Source organism: Ambystoma mexicanum, chromosome 1q, assembly GCF_040938575.1.
Source record: "Ambystoma mexicanum isolate Mex_15411 chromosome 1q, UKY_AmexF1_1, whole genome shotgun sequence".
Taxonomy (NCBI): domain Eukaryota; kingdom Metazoa; phylum Chordata; class Amphibia; order Caudata; family Ambystomatidae; genus Ambystoma; species Ambystoma mexicanum.
This window is the reverse complement of record NC_090922.1, coordinates 661,186,279-661,204,020: the sequence shown is the minus strand read 5'-3', so window position 1 is coordinate 661,204,020 and position 17,742 is coordinate 661,186,279. Positions and strand designations below refer to the sequence as shown.

At 47.3% G+C, this 17,742-nt stretch overlaps 1 long non-coding RNA gene across 1 annotated transcript; it reads right to left on the bottom strand.

Moving 5' to 3' along the window:
- Nucleotides 1–12,956: 12,956 nt before the first annotated feature.
- Nucleotides 12,957–16,371, bottom strand: LOC138521791 (uncharacterized). The gene is made up of 2 exons (XR_011283119.1): nucleotides 16,296–16,371; nucleotides 12,957–13,450 (listed from the first exon to the last, which is right to left on the bottom strand). It is a non-coding gene; the product is annotated as an uncharacterized lncRNA (long non-coding RNA).
- Between the last annotated feature and the right edge of the window lie 1,371 nt (nucleotides 16,372–17,742).

Below are 17,742 nucleotides of genomic sequence, written 5' to 3'. Positions count from 1 at the left end.
TTACCGGGCCCTTTTGTGATAGAACTGCCCCCATGGCAAGGCTTGAAGCATCAGTTTCCACGATGTAGGGGAGTTCGGGGCGAGGGTGTTTTAAGATTGGTGCAGAGATAAATTTAGTCTTCAAATCCTGGAAAGCTTGTTCTGCCTCAGTAGACCATTCAAAACGTTTGTTTTTCTTTAACAAGGCAGTGATGGGCTGGACTATTCGAGAGAACTCGGGGATAAACCTGCGGTAAAAGTTAGCGAAGCCTAACATGCTTTGCACACCTTTTACGGAGGATGGTGATGGCCATTTGAGAACTGCATCGACCTTCTTTGAATCCATACGCACTCCGCCAGGTGATAATATGAATCCCAAGAATTCAACTTCAGTCACGTTGAAAACACATTTTTCCAATTTAGCGAAAAGTTTGTGTTGACGCAATCTTTCGAGGACCATTTTCACGTGTTTCCGATGTTCAGATTCCGATGAAGAATAAACGAGAATGTCGTCGATGTAAATAACAACACACACATCTATGAGCTCTCTGAGGACATCGTTCATAAAATATTGAAAGGCGGCCGGGGCATTGCAAAGTCCGAAGGGCATGACCTGATATTCAAATAGCCAATACTTGGTGCGGAAGGCCGTCTTCCATTCATCGCCCTCTTTTACTCGTACCAAGTGGTAAGCTCCTCTAAGATCCAGCTTTGTATATATGCATGCTTTTCTGACTTGGTCCAGGAGTTCAGGGATCAAAGGTAACGGATATCTATTCTTAACGGTGATCTGGTTCAGGGAGCGATAATCGATACAAGTTCTAAGGTCTCCTTCCTTTTTTGGAACGAAGAACAAAGCTGAAGAGGCAGGGGACTTGGAAGGACGAATAAACCCATTTGCCAGGTATTGATCCAGGTATTGTCGATGGTGAAGGTTCTCAGGCTCGGTGAGGGCATACATTCTACTATAAGGAGGAGTAGATCCAGGTATCAGGTCTATCTGGCAGTCATAAGACCTATGAGGAGGTAGAGAGTTAGCCTGCTCCTTCCAGAAAACATCTTGGTATTCTAGGTATTCGGGAGGTAACTGGGGAGTCTCTGAAGAAATTGCTGCCAGTGCAACACCAGGTGGAGGATGACAAGTAGAGACACATTCTGGAAACTGGACCGTTCTTGCTCGCCAATCGATCAGAGGATTGTGTTTCTCTAACCAAGGTATTCCTAGAATAATCTGGAACTGAGGGGCCTTGATCACATCGAACACGATCTTCTCATGGTGTCCATCTTGACTTACTAGCGTTACCTCTTGAGTGGTATGCGTTACTGGCCCGGAGGCTATCTCCGTACCATCCACCGTAGTAATGCCGTCCTTTACAGCCTTGGGACAAAGAGTTAGATTCATCCTCAAAACCATTTCATGATCCACATAATTGCCGATGGCACCGCTGTCGACGTAAGCTTCAATTGCATTTAATCGATCCGGATTATCAGGGCTAATGAGGACCATAGGTACCATGAAATGCGAGGTCACGGAACTGGTTTTCACGCTCGGCAAGAGGACCTCTATTCTTGTCGGGCGAGGTCATTTCCCTGCTCAGAGTTTGTAACTGTGGTAACTGCAGCTCCTAATGCCTTCTTGGCAGGTTTCACTGGACAGGCTCGAAGAAAGTGCCCTGAGTTTCCGCAATATAGGCATAATTGCAACTGTTTTCTCCTTTCCCGCTCCCTTTGTGTTAGAGGACCTTTCAGACCCCCTATTTGCATGGGTTCCCCGGAGTCTACTCCTTTGGAAGGAGTTGGCGGTTTGGAAAATACTCGAGCATCAAACTTGGAACGATCGGCCTTCCTGTTCTGCAGTCTGTGATCTATTTGAACGACCAAGTCTATATAATCCGAACAGTCTTGTGGGGGATTCACTACTTGGGCTAAAACGTCTTTGAGCTCTCCACGTAGACCTCTATAAAACAGCCTAATCCTTTTGTCCTCAGGCCATTGAGTTTCCACTATTAGTCTATTGAAAGATGCAATATAAGCCAAAAGGTCTTGATTACCCTGTCGCAACGAAAGAAGCTCATTGTCCAAGGCCTGCCCCTGTGCATGTCTTGTGAACAGTTTTTCCATATTAAGCTGAAAGGCTTGAAAATCATGGAGAACCGGATCATCTTGATTAACTAGAGGGATCGACCAGTCTGCCGCATTGCCACTAAGGTACGAAAGTACAAAAGCTACTTTAGCTTGATCAGTTGGAAAGGCTGCTGGCCGGCATAAGAAGTGCAACCGGCACTGATTGATAAATACCGCAAACCTCTTTGGGTCCCCAGAAAATCGTTCGGGCGGAGCCAGAGGTACATTCCCAGGTAGGTTGATCTGCACTGGATTCATAGAGGATGTTGAAGGAAGATTTGCCCCTGATGCGGGTAGCGGGGTCTGTCTGGCTTGTGACTGTAGCAATTGTCTAGCAAGATCATCTGTTCTCTCCTTGGAAATAATTAGTTCCCTTCTTAGAGCGTTCGTTTCCTGACGAGCTGCATGCACTTCTGCCCTTAGTTCCCGAAGTAACCGGGCTAGGTGGTCAGTATCCGAGGTTTCCATAGCGCCTGGGCGAGAGTTTTGCGGTTGGCTTTGCGTTCTGTAACGCTCACCTGATTCTCGCAGAGGCGCCGGTCTTGACTGGGCGACTACCGTATCTTCAAAGGTGATGTGCAGCACCCGGTTGGCTCTTTGGGCTGGACCTCTGTGCCCTGTATGCCTGACGTGCAGAGTAAGATGTCTGCAGATAGAAAATACGGGGTTAATGAACTGGGGTTATTGGGGTGTCCCTATCTCTTTCCCCTTCTCCTCTGCTGTAGACCCCCACAGGTTAACGCTCTCACCTTAGGTAAGTGAATGCCGAGCTCTCCATCTTCCTCGGGGCAGGGTGCTGTAACCAGTTTCTTCACTGGATAGGTAGCGCAGGCCTCTTGACTTCAGAGGACTGCTGTCCGTCGTTTACTGCACGAACGGTAAGTTTCGAGTAACTCAAATGTCTTTAAAGTCTTTAATAATGATGTCTCTTGTTTTGCAGGGTTCCGGCGATGGCGGATGACGGGCTGAAGTGAGTTGAAGATGGAGCCCGTGTGATGGATAGAAGCGCCTGGAAGCACGTAAGTAAGCGCTTGTTGCCAGCTTCACAAAGCGCTCTAACTGTCTTTTTATTTTGCAGGTACAAGTTCGGAGCGGCTGCAGGGTGCCGGGATACCCACTGGGTTAGATGTGGAAAGGAGTAATGGCACATGAGTATTAAAGTTCCCCAATGTCTTTAAACGCACCTTGTTTTGTCTTTCAGATGCGGGATGCAGCGCCGACGGCCTCCGGAGCGTGCGAAGAGTTGGTAAGCTTTTGTCTTTCAGATGCCGGAATGCAGTGTGAAGACCTCCGGAGCGCACGAAGAGTAGGTAAGCCTTTGCCTTTCAGATGCCGGAATGCTAACCTGTTCTTTCTTGTCTTTATAGGTGTTGCTGAAGACTGGATTCAGGATGGTAAGCCTTTTTCCTTAGGCCCAGGACCGGATGCAGAAGACACGATGAGCGTTCTGCTGCAGAGGGTGCAGAATAACGCAAAGCAAGATTCATCCACCGGGTGTGGTTTAAATAGCCTCCTGTAGTGCTTAGGTGTCTCCTTCCACAGCCACGCCTAAGTAAGAAAAGAGTTCCTGGTAAGAAAAGAGTTCCTGCCTTCCAGAAGAGTTCCAGTGTTCTGAATCTAGGGAGTGGCTCCAGCCCCACCCAACAGGAAAAGTAGTTCCAAACAGAAGAGGATCAGAGGCTCAACTGGCAGGCAAGTAAGCAGCATGGTCTGCTGCAGGTAAGTCCACCCAAGCATTATGAGCCCGGCGCTTCCAGCGCTGGGACTGGGCATATTTATGAGCCTGGTGCCACTGGCGCCAGGACTGGGTCCAAAAGGTCCCAATTGGGACTGGTTGGCACTCGGAACCTGGGTTATGGATCTGCTTCCAAGCGAGTTGGGAAAACCCTGACCTTTTGGAAGCAGAGATCATGACAGTGCCAGAGTCGGTGTCAGGGGTTTTGGGGCCATTACAGGCATGCCTGTGCTACCTTTTCCGGCATGCCAGAATGCGCGTACACGCTCATTTTTTACCGGCAAACTCATAATGAGGCCCCATGTCTTATTATGTTCAGCCACGTCGTTGTTCTTTCTGTAAATGCACTCTGTAAAATTTATGGACTGAGTTTTTTTTTGCGTCCCAAATCGTTTGAAAATAACTGTTGGTCTGTTTTCTAGATGCTTTGTCAGATCCCCGTCCAAAAGTGATAGATGCCAATGTTTTTTCAGGACCTTCTGTATTTCATAATGATTCTGGCAGTATTTGGTAATAAGTTTGACTTTCATGTCTACTGTGTCCTGATTCTGTTCTTTTTGTATCGGTGTTTCCTTTCTGTCGACTGATTTAGCTTTTGTTATTGCAGCCTGTATTTTGGTCTGTTGATAGCCTCTTTGATAGAATCACTTTGATAGCAGATCACATTACTTTTCAAAGATTGTTTGGTCCTCACAGTTCTGTATTACTGAGTTATGATGACAGCTTGTAGCAAATAGTGTTGAATTCACTTCCGTTGGTTTCCTGAATGTCTGAGTTAATAGTTTGTGCAGTATATCATTTGGGAAACCAGGTCAGTCTAGTGAAACCTCTGGTGCCAAACCAGAGGGAGGTCAGCAGAAGCCCACATTTGTCAAAACATTTGGAAAATGTTATGCTTGTGGGTCGACTGACCATGTGAAAGGGGATCCGAGATGCAAGGGTAAACCTTCAGGGGTCAACACTGCCCCCTTAGCCTTCCTCCCTGAGGGAGAAGTACATATGGCAAGTGGAAACATTCAACTATTGGCTGAAGACCCCATTGGAGTCTCTGCCAGTGTTTCTTTATTGCCCCTGGGTCTGTGGGAACAGCAGAATGTAGATGTGTATAACTCTATACCAGATAACACAAAAGAATACTAAAAGGACAGTGTACTTGTAAATGGTCAGGAGACCCCTGCGATTAGGGACACTGGGTCCAGCATCACGGTGGTGGATGAAACCTGTTTCAAACCTGAGGATGTTGCTAAGGCACCCAAAGGTCCCAGTAAGCTTGCTGGAGGCCCTATCCAGATGGTTCCAATAATACCAGCTCTCATCCAGTGCACCAATATGACTGTAAGAATACTTGTAAGTGTACAAAGTGGGGTGCCTGGGATAGTCCTGCTGGAGAATGACTTAAAGACTCTTGGGAGTTGTATCAAGCACCCCCAGGCCTCCCAGTAAAAGGAAGCAGGAGCAGACTAGGAAGGCCAGAGAGCTCACTTTAAATGACAGAATAACCTATAACACCCAATCCACAGGAAAAGCCAACTTCTATTTCCAGGAAGAAGGAGACAAAGGGGAAACCCAAGGTCTCAGGAAACAAGAAAGATAGCACTCCTGTGCTTGAAACCAGGACATCCCCGAGAGGACAGTCCAAAGTCACACCTGTGACTACTCCACCAGCTGAGGCTGAGTGTGAGGTCCAACCAGAAGAGGTTGAGTCAACTACTGAAGACACAGAGCTGGAAGAAGACCTTCCCTCTGTTGGAGATCTGGATCCTAAAGACCATCCTGAGCTGCAGTCTTTACTGGCAGAAGGTGGCCCCTGTAGGGCAGACTTTAGCAGAGGTCAAAGAGAGTGTCCTAATCTTGAAGGACTTTGCAAACAGGCAGCTTCCCAGCTGGAAGGGCAAGAGCCAGGGAAACACAGGTTGTACTGGGAGGATGGCCTCCTCTACAGTGAACCTATTGAGTCTACCCCCAGAGACTACAGGAGACTTGAAGTGCCCCAGGAGGTGAGACCTCCATTTCTACAGTTAGCCCATGAGATTCCTTTAGCTGGTCAGTTAAGCTTTAAGAAGACCAAGGAAAGGATTTCTATTTATTTCTACTGGCCTAAGATGGGGTCTGATGGAGATAAATTCTGTAAGAGCTGTCACACTTGTCAGACATCTGGCAAGAGTGGAGCCAAGAATGTGGCACCTTTGGTGCCTCTCCCAGTGGTGGGAGTCCCTTTTGAGAGGATAGGGACATTGTTGGTCCCTTAGACCCTCCAACATCTTTAGGCAACCGATGTATATTGGTTGTGGTAGACCATGTTACTAGGTATCCTGAAGCCATACCTATGAGGACTGTCACAGCTCAAGCAGTGGCTAAGGTCCTACTTCATATTTTTACCAGATTAGGTTTTCCTAAGGAGGTTATCTCTGGCAGGGGATCAAACTTTATGTCCCACTACATGCAGGCCATGTGGAAAAACAGTGGAGTAACCTACAAGTTCTCAACAGCCTACCATCCGCAGAACAATGGATTGGTAGAGAGGTTTAACAGAACTATGAAGAGCATGATAGGTGCTTTAGAGGAACCCCTTAGAAGAAAGTGGGACCTTCTACTGCCATGCTTTATCTTTGCTTATAGAGAAGTCCCTCAGAAAGGGGTTGGATTCAGTCCCTTTGAGCTTCTGTATGGTCATCCGGTTAGAGGTCTATTGGCCCTAATCAATGAGGGGTTGGAGAGTGCTCCTTCCATCAAGCCAGTGAGGGTCACTGACTATGTACTAGGTCTCCAAAGGAGAATGACACACATGATGACAGAAGCTTCAGATAACTTGAAAGCAGGTAAGGCTCTGGTGAAGCATTGGCATGACCAGAAGGCCAACATGGTGGCCAACATGGTTGAGTTTACTCAAGATTGGCTAGTTCTAGTTATGGTACCTACACGGCAGAGGGCCTTACACAACAAATGGATGGATTGGACCCTTCCAAGTTGTGGGAAAACTTGGAGAGGTCAATTATTTGGTGGACTTAGACAACCCTAAGGAGGCACCCAGGGTCTTTCATACCAACTGCCTAAAGGCCTATGTCTCTAGACCAGAACTGGGAGCTTTGCTTCTAGCCTCTGCTCAAAAGGAGGTGGAGAGTGAGCCTCTACCTGAACCCCTCAGGGGACAACTTTTAGATGTAAAGATAGAAGGAGTTAATCTCTCTTTTGATCCGACACTGGAACAACTGGAGGAGTGCAAAGCTCTTTTAAATCAGTTTGCCCCTCTGTTTTCATCCTCACCAGGCTTGACCACTTGGGGCCAGCATGATAATCTCATTGGTGACTGTTTACCTGTTAAAAGCAGAGGTTACAGAATGTCAGACCACGTAAGAACCCACATAAAGGAAGAGGTCAACAAGATGCTTGATCTCGGGGTAATAGAGCCATCTACAAGTCCATGGTCTAGTTCAGTTGTGCTAGTACCAAAGGCAGGATTCAAGGAGTCGAGATTCTGTGTGGACTATAGAGCTCTTAATGCAGTCACGGCGACTGATGCCCATCGTTTACCTAGGACAGACGAGCTGGTGGACAAACATGGTTCATCCAAGTACCTCAGTACATTTGACCTAACCTCATGCTATTGGCAAATAGCCCGAACAGACCATGCCAAGGGGAAAACTGCATTTTCAACCCCAGGAGGCCTCTACCAGTTTAAGGGTATGCCCTTCAGACTACAGAATGTGCCTGCTACATTCCAAAGGATTGTGAATCATGTTCTGAATGGGATGGAGGACTTCTGCATGGCATACTTGGATTACATTGCAGTGTTCCGCCCTACCTGGAAAGAACATATTGACCACCTAGGATATGTATTGCAGGCTCTTGAGCAGGCCAATCTGACCATAAAGGCAAATAAATGTCAAATTGGTCAGAGTAAAGTGGTCTACCTTGGACAAGAGGTAGGAGGAGGTGAAATAAGGCCATTGCCTAACAAATTACATGCTGTACAAGACTGGGCCACCCCTACTACTCAAACCCAAGTAAGAGCCTTTCTAGGTCTCACAGGTTACTATAGGAACTTCATTGAGAACTATGGGTCCATAGCCTCTCCCTTGAATGTGATCTCCTCATCCAAATTCCCCAAGAAAGTCAGGTGGAATGAGGAGTTCACTAAGGCATTTGAAGGACTTAAGCAAGCCCTTTGTCAAGCTCCAGACTTAAGAGCTCCTGACTACAACCAATCCTTTATTGTACAGATAGATACTTCCAATACAGGTATAGGTGCAGTTCCGAGTCAGCTGGATGAGAAAGGCAGGGAACACCCCATCCGCTTCATCAGTAGGAAACTGAAGGAACCTGAGACAAGGTGGGCAACAATAGAACATGAATGTTTTTCCATTGTGTGGTCTTTGAAGAAGTTTAGACCATACTTGTATGGATCTACTTTTGTGATTCAAACAGACCACCAACCCTTGAGATGGTTAATGCAGATGAAGGGGGAACATCCTAAATTGCTAAAATGGTCAATCAGCCTACAGGGGTTTGATTTTACCATTGAACACAGGTCAGGGTGTAATCACCAAAATGCTGATGGCCTCTCCAGAAAGTATGACCGACTGGAGTAAGGAGATTCATCCAGGCGTGGATTAAATCCTCCTGTCCCTTAGTTTGGGAGGACGAGTGTTAGGGAGAATTCTCAGAAAAGTGCTAATTCCCTCCACCTTAGAGACCCCCAGCATCTTTGCTGGATTTTGAGGACTTGTTTTTACTAACCTGGAGAGAGTGACACCCTTTTTCCCATGTATTTTAATGTGATTTTGAACTCTGTGTTTCTTTTGGTTATGGAGTCTGACAAACTCCATAGGCATCATCTTTTACATTGTGTCACACAGCACCTACAGTGCCGTGACACATGGAAGTCTTTCAGATTTCCCAAAGGTTTAAATACCTTCTCTTGGTTAAACTACTGTTTCCAAGAGCAGTAAAGTGAAATTGACTTTACTTACATTTGTAAGTTTCTAGACCCAGAGACACTATCTTACAATACGGTGCTGGAGGGGTTACCTAGTATCCCCTTTGTCTAATTTCTCAAGTAACATATTTTATGTTACCCTTTCCTCACTAAACGGCTGGTGGCAGTGGTTTTGTTTTAACTACCGTGGTGTTCATTTACCACGGGCTGCATTCACAGCTGCAGTAAAGCACCCAAGGATGCAATTTTTATCAAAATGGCCCCAGTCTTCTTTTTTTGCCATTTCTTTGTGGAAAGGTCTTTTTTGAGATTTACTCTGCACGCGAAACCAGGTTTGGTCCCATTATTCGCTTTGCCTTTGGGGAGATTCACGAGTGAAGCCCGCCTCTGGCTCCAGTGTGTCTGGGGTAGGCAGGAAGTGAGGGAGGTGCCCGAAACTCCCTGTGCTTAGTCTCCTGGGAGACCCAAATGCACTCTGTGGTGATTGACCGGCTGACTGTCCGGCAAGGACAGACACCCTGCTGGGTAACTGACAGCTAAGCTGGGATGAATGGGAGAGAACTGTATAAAAGTCAAGTCTTTTGGCTTAGAAGGCAGAGTCGAACACTGGACGAAGGAACTGAAGAAGAACTTGAAGAAGACGCCTGCTGCAACACCTGGACCGTTGGTTTGCTTGGTGAAGCCCTGCTGCTGTGCTGAAACTCCAAATTCGTATCGATTTAGAAGTCTCAGCAAGGACGACTTCTCCTTTGAGTTGGTGGGACCAATCAACTCCAAAGTAAGCCACCTGGACATCCATCTCGGAGCTGGTTGAATTTCCACAGAGTTGCTGCTGGAAACCGTATAGCCAGGGAGAGGAACACAAAATTGTGTGCGTTGCTGTTAAGCTGGCCTAGAGCTCCAGGAAGATCCTCCGGACTCCCAGGAAGCAGGATTGACCGAGCCTGAGCCCCCTCAACAGAGTGTGGGGCCCCAGAAGCAAGGAGAGTCCATCTCGACAGCCAGGAACCATGGTGTTGCTATTTGCGATAGACGTGAGGAGCTGAAACACCGAACAGCCACTGAAAGTGACATTTCCCAGTTGCAAGTTTTGACCGTCCCAGTGCAGTGCAGGAATTCCCTGACGTCCTCCCTCTTGTCCCCACGACTGAGGCCCAGGAACAGTGAGATCTGCAGAGCTGCACAGGAACAGAAGTCATCCGCTGCATCTTTTCTTCATTTTAAAGGTACTGTAAAAAGTCTGAGAGAACTTACCTCTTGCTGTAGAGTTGCTTGCATCTTCTACTACTCACAAGTCTAATCAGCTTGTGGCCCTACATTTGATTCTTCTTTTCATCAACGACTCCTAAGACATTGTGCAAAGAATGTTTCTACTTACCTACCAGAAGTGCTTCATCCTATATAAGACTTGTGCCCATTGACTTTGGCTTAGTCTATTGTACTGAAGGACTCTTCTTGGGGGATCCAAAAGTATTTGCCTGCTTAAGAATATTTGTGGTCTATTGTATGTTCTAAATAATCTTTTCCTTTGACTTACTACTATCTGATTCTAAATGCTACAGTGATATATTGATGTCCTCAGCACCCTACCAATTGATGTCACCTTAGGGTGTAGGTAGTGTCTGTGGGCCATCCCATAAGGGTATCTACTGATTTAGAGATCTTAAGAGTGTGTATTTAATGAAGTATATTTGAGTGTTACTTTTATATTGCTCCCTTCTGAAGAAGACGTAGGCCCTCATTCAGAGTTTGGAGCTAAGTAACGTTCCTTACCTGCATGGCGTAAATTGCGTGTCCGGGCTGTCACCAGTCCACTAATAGAGGACTATTACGACTTTGCAGGCACAAGCTTTATGCCATGCCGGTAAGGTATTTTGTGCCATGCCGTTAAAGGCACCCAAAATGCCCTTAGCGGCATTAAGCATAATGCAGATAACACTACCGACATTGTTCAATGCGGCTTTAGCGCTGGCCATAAACAGCAGTGACCGTTATTAGCGGTCACCGCTATTTACGGTCACCGCTAATAAGCGGAACCGGAATTAGCTTCATCGCACAGGAACGGGAAGGAGCACAGCGGGCATCTTTAAAAACATAATCCATTGCCATCCTCACCACACTGGACCCCTGGGACTCTGTTAATTTTTGCAAAACATCCACTTGAAGAAAGGAGCTGCCCGCCAGCGGAAAGAACAGTTCAATGAGGATGAGCTGCAGATTCTGGTGGACACACTGCAGGAGCATGCTGCCATAGTGTTCTCTACCAACATGAAGAGAGAGGCAGTGCTAAAGAAGAAAGAGATTTGGGCACTTGTTGCCCAGAAGGTCAGTGCTGTGGGGAACACACGACGCACAATTAAAGACTGTCACAAGCGCTGCGAAGACCTGCGACTAAGTGTACAAAACATCCTCTCTGTGAACCGCAGCCAGGCCATGGAAACAGGAGGAGGTCCCAGTTCCCTGGTCAAGCTCACCCCATGGGAGGACATCTGCTCCAGCATGATAGGGATGGAAGGCATTGAAGGTGTTGGCGAGATGGAGTGTGGCGCCACAACATCGGGCGATGGAGGTGAGTGTCCAAAGTAAACATTGCTATGCCAAATCTGATGAAAGTCAACCAATAAGTCAGTTCAAAGAGTCAAGCCATGGACGCCCACACACACACACACACACACTCCCATCAAAGTAGGCTGATGCATTACAGACAAATGCAGATGCCTGGTGCAAGGCAATATCGTACATGACACATACCACACAAAGTTGAAAATGCCACGAGTCATACAGCGTGCATGGCCAAAATATTGTGCATGTCAGATAGCACTGCTCCTCAGCAACATGAGTGACGCCGACGTATGCCTGCATTAACCACCCATGTATCAAAGAACGTGCTCATCCAAACACAAATGCCTATTACCCCCAATTGTGTGGATGTGCAATTGTCATAATGTATGTATGATGCTTATCAAATCATCACTCATGCCGTCCCTCTCTTCGGCCCCTACAGGCACTGACCATGACAGCGATGGGCTGGACGCAACCCCTGCACACGCCACGCCCCGGAAGAGGTCCCGGGATGACAGCAACCGTCCTTCAACCTCGAGGGGACAACCCAGGGGGCGCTGTGTACCAACATGCAAGCCACCCCAGGTACCCATTGCACCGCTGCCACCAAGGCCCGTGGAGGGAGAAGCACCACCACCACCTACACCCATTGGTCAGCCTGATGATACATGCGAGGCACCACAATTGGAGGAGTCGAGTCTGGCTGGGGAGGTGGCAGCCACAGCACCCCTGGCCGTGGAGAAGACACAGGAGGACATCTGGGTCCCCATGGAGGACGATGTTTCGGATGTGGTCCATACCCCAACTCTACCGGCATCTCCCCAAGCATTGTTGCTCGATACAAAGCACGCCACCACCCCGGAACAGTCTGGTCATGAGCAGACGGAGGGACACTTCAGTCCAATTTTCAGGCCTAGGGAGGCTGAGCAGGCTGGGCAGGACAGCCAAGGGCCGACTACCTCCTCAGCTTCCCCCTGCAGGGCCGCAGCGGTCTGACCTGCTTACTGCCCTTGTGCAGGAGTTTGTCCAGGACAACAGACTGGCCAGAGAGGAGTGGCATCAGGACTTAGCCGCACTAGGCAGGTCCATCACGGACAACACTGCCTCCATGGTGAAATCATTCTCTGACAACACCATCCGCCTCTGCGAGGATGTCTCGGCCCTCCGGCAGGTGTTAGGCCGCATAGCGGATGCCGTGGAGGCAGGGCACCCTGATACACAACCACAGCAGGCGGCCACACCGTCTTCCTCCAGTTCTATGCAAACAAGCCCGCTCCGCAAGTCGGCCCGTACCCAGCGCCGGCAAGACATGATGCCCTCTGAACCAGGGAGTGCCAATTAATTGTCAGGGCAGCCTCATGTAGGCTTTGGAGACTCAATGGGACTTGTGTGGGGGAGTTGTGGGTGGAGGGGGATGGGGGTGAGGGTGTGTGGGGGAGTTGTGGGAGGAGGGGGGAGGGTGTGTGGGGGAGTTGTGGGGGGAGGGTGGTGAGGGCGTGTGGGGGAGTTGTGGGGGGAAGAGGAGGGGGGTGAGGGTGGTGGAGGGATTTTTCACTCACGTTTACATTGTTACATTTAATACACTGGTTGTGTGAAAAACAAGACCTGAGTGGACATTCATCATTGCGCATATGTCATTTATTCAATTCAGTGCATAGTGTAGATGTACCCCCACACCCAGTGCCCTCTGTCCAACCATCATGTCACCCTCTGCTGCCATGTGTGTCACTAATATTATGCAATCACTGACTTGCGCACAGCACGTCCCTCCTGTGCATCGGCACCACGATGATGTCCAGCCACACCTTCTTCTTCCCCTTCATCATCACCAGGTGGTAGCAGTTCAATGTCAGGGGGCGGGGGCACGTTCCGGCGGATGCACATATCGTGCAGCTTGACACATGCCGTGATGATCTTGGCCATCTTCTCATGCCTGTAGAGGAGTGCCCCACCCGACCGGCTGAGGCAGCTAAATCGTGCCTTCCACATGCCAAAGGTCTGCTCGATGTCCACACGGGTACGGGTATGGGAACGATTGTAGTCCTCCTCGTGCCTGTTCTGTGGGTTTCGGAAAGGGGTGAGGAGCCACGGCTTCAAGGGATAGTCACTATCACCTGCAGGAGAGGCAATTAAAGGTAAATGTCAGGCGAATAATGATGGAAAGCTCTACTAGTCACACATGCCTGCAGGTTTACGTTGGCCACATGCAAATGTCCCTGGATGTACTGACGCCTTTTTCAGTCCCTCAATGTGTATTTTGCCATGGAGTGATGGTGTGGGTTGCATCTTCAAGATGATACATGGTGTGCACTGACGTCTTGTTGCACATGCATCGTGTACGCATACAGCTGTATTAGTGTCAAATTAGTGAGGTGTTGTGTTCTGCGAGATTTGCTTACAGGGAGCGCTGGCAGTAGTATGTGCAATATTGGGCAATCAGCACTGATCATTCCCATGGTGACATGCAGTACTCCTGTGAGGGTGCCGGCCCTGTGCCAAACAGTGTATTCCCTAGTATGTTCAGTTTGATGCACTCACAGGGATGCTTGTCCTGTGTGGTGATATGCTGGAGACAGCAACATAGTGCATATGCACTGCATGGTGCAGGATGGAGTTACGGAGGGTGAGGGCCGCTGATGAGTAGTGCATGTGTTGTGGGATGTGGGTGGTTTCCTGTTAGTCATGTAGTGATAGGTGTCAACCTTACTTCATTCCTATGGGATTTGGGTGTCATGTACTGTTTCTGATGCTTTGGGGCACAGTGTTCGGTTATGTGCACATCGTGCAGTCACCACACCAATGACACCATGGTGGTGTGTGCATCTCTCCCCCCATTTCAATGCCATGTGCCGGTCATGCAACGTACCAAGCAGCTAGGCACGTTATCCAGCATGTCGCTCCATGAACCGTGGTAGCGTGGAGTTCCGCAGGACCGTAGAGTCATGAGTTGATCTGGGATATCGGGCACAACAATGTGTGATGATCTTGCTGGCGTTACATACCATCTGCACATTGATGGAGTGATTTTGCTTGCGGTTGCAGTACACCGCCTCCATGGCATGCAGGATCACAAACTCCATGTGGGTGCAGTCGAGTGCACCTACACAATTTGGCATGCCTGCCAGTGCATGGAAGCCGACTTTTGTATCAAATATCTCCTGGGGAGTCCATGGTAGGGATATGTAGTCCCTTGTGTGGTTGAGGAGGGCATCCAGCACTTGGTTGAGTATCCGGGAAAATAAGGGTTGTGATATGCCATGCATGTGCCCCACTGTGAGCTGGTAGGTGCCTGTGGCAAGGAAGTGGAGCACAAACACCACCTTCAGTAGAGGGGGAATGGCGGTGCGTATTTCAATGAGGCTCACTCTGTCGTCGTGTATCAGGTCCACTATGGTGGTGATGGTGTCCCGATCCAGACGGTACATGGTGTGGATCTGCTCAGGGGTTAGGCTGGAAGGACTGGCTGTGATGCGAGGGATTGGGGACTGCCGGTGTGGTAACGGTGGCTGCACTGGTTGGGCATGCTGGCCCTGTCTCACCGTCCTTCTCCTCTTTGGTGGCGGCTGTTGTTGTTGTTGTTGATGTTGTGGAAATGCAAGCATGTCCTCCAGCTCTAGTAATGCTATTCGTATTGGAATCATCTTGGTGTGGGAGGTGGTGTGTTGTGTGTGTGTGCTCCTTTTGTACTGGAAAACACAAAACACACACCGGGCGTTGCCACCCGATAGCCCTTTGCTGCACTCCAAATGGGACACAGTCCCGGATACACTTATGACCAGCCATGAGGAGAGGTCCCCAAGATCAGGTGAGTCCCAACTCACTCTGGTGTATGTAATCCTCTTGGTTCTGTAAAACAGTCCTAGACTTCAACTTGTTCTTTTTAGTTAAATGCACGTATGTGCACGGGTAGTGGATGATGCGTCCACCTCATCTGATTAAGTCAAGAGCCAACAAGACCATACTGAATACAGGTGGACAGCAACTATTTTAATGATCGCAGTGGAAAATAAAGAATATACAGTAAGTGTAGATTGCACTGATAACACCTCAGTGTATATAATGTACATCAAACATCCATCAATATAATAAAATATAAAATATAAACGAATATTCAGTCAAATTTGAACATTGAGCATAATAAACCACACACAATTAAATGATGTAGTAAATTCACAACTCAACAACATATTATGTGCATCAACATGAGCAGTATAATCCCTTCTGCTCTATGTTTTATCCTCAACACTCCTAAATATGCCAACACGTTTCGGATTCCCATGAACCCATCTTCAGGGCAGGATGTGTGAAGTTTCTTATGGTGGTAAGGAATTTTCCTAAAAGTAACAATAGAGATACACTAATTAGTCCTGCTATTTTTGTTAATAATAGGGGATGATGAATATTAATCAAAGTCACTAACCTTGAAGTTGGAGTGAAAGAGTTGGAGTGAAAAAATGAAGCACCTCAATCTGGTCCTAAGGCGAATCAATCGCCTAGGGTCTGAGCAATCTGTGGGTAATCATTCTGAAGGAATTCGAACTGTGGGGGTAAAGAGTAAAAAGTAGAATAATGGTGCTTGATATGGCGTTTCAAAAGAGTGAACAAAAGTGTAAGAGAAAGGAAATGAAACGAAGCTTTCAAACGAGCCAATTACTTGTGCCATATGTAAAGGTTTAATTAAAGGATTGAATCAAACCCCATAGATTAGAGTGGGAACAAGGCATGTAACTGAGTATGCCTGCACTGCTCACAAAAGAGTCTAGCCAGTAAGGTATAAGAGGAAGTGGGATCGCGTGCGGGTACCAGAGCCTGTAGCCAAACCAGCATTAATCACAAATGAGTGTTAATAGCGTGCATCGTATGGCCTATATAGTTCAAAGCTCACCAGTAAGTTTTGCTTGTTAACAGCGTGTGGGCACACCATGTAACCTGCAAGCCTATGATGTTATGGATGCGTACCTGGAGAGTATCCAGTGAGCGCAGTCTTCAAGAAGCCCGACAGCCAGAGGTGCGGCTCGAGACTGCAGAATGTGATTGCGTTGCCATGGCGGCGGTACGCATGCGCACTGCCTCCAGAGGTGCCATATTGGTATGGGTATCTCTACAAACAGTTGCTAACACGGTGTAAATAGCAATGTAATCGGTGATATAGATTTAAATATACTTTATAACAAAGTTAATCCAAACGCTCCGACTACACGTATGTAGATATATTGATAGCAATTCGATATCCTTATTCAATGCCTGTAATGACAAGATATGCAGACGTTTGTTTCTCATGCTCGTTGTCATGGAAACGACACAAGTATTGTTTACTATTCATGATAATCATGCAAGCTGATTTTCCGCAGAACAGACTTTAGGGTACAATACAGGTAAAGGGAAATGAGAATTGGAGTAAACGAGAGTAAACAAGAGAAATGGACAACACCCGTAAGGTTGTCAAGAGTATGTATGTCCCTCTGGATCTGCTCTTCTAATCCCAGTCATGTGTGTATTAAAAATGGTATTAACGATCTTATAGTGGGAAGAGGGGCACCTACGCAGTGAATAACTGCGCAATGCCCCACCTCCCACCAGCCATTAAAATGCCCACCAAGGCCGGGTCAGGAATCCCACATGAAGAGACCCTCTGTGTCCTGGCCGGCTCAGTAAGACATGGAATACATAAATTTGTCACGTTGAAAAATACGGGTGTGTATGATATCTCTGATGAAGTATGTGTGTGTGACTGCCCCGATGGTGAAATAGACAGTCACTTGCTTGTGTAAAACAATAACAGCAGAATATAAATACTATCAGTCACTAGTGCACCAACATTGCATAGTCATGATTCCCAACTATATATATAGAAGCTCAATAGTACATATAGGTCCCAGTTGCAAAATATATATGTAACACCACATTACCATGTCCACAAAAATGCAGTGATATAGGCATGTTCATGACAATCAAAAATTCCTTTGTCTGACTAGAGTATTGCAGTTAGAGAAATACAGAGTAAATAAAAAGTAGATAAAAAGTAGATACAAACATACAAGCATCTAAACATAGCACATGAGGTCAAACCTGCAGTTCATATCTCTCGGGCTCAGACAGTCCAATAGTTCAATCCAAAAAATCTCTTTTTGCAACAATCGCTTCTGTACATCTCCTCCTCTTGAACCAATTTGTACCTGTTCCAAAATGATACATCTCAATTGAGCAATCAAATGTCTTGCTTGTACAAAGTGCATAGACACTGGTGATCTTAAGTTTTTTGTTCGAATGTTCGACTTGTGCTCAGTCCATCTTAGTTTCGCTTTTCTCATAGTAATCCCCAGATAATAGAAGCCACAGGGACATTTGGAAAAGCATAAACCACATTAGTCGAATCACAAGTACATGAATGCTTTAATATGATGGG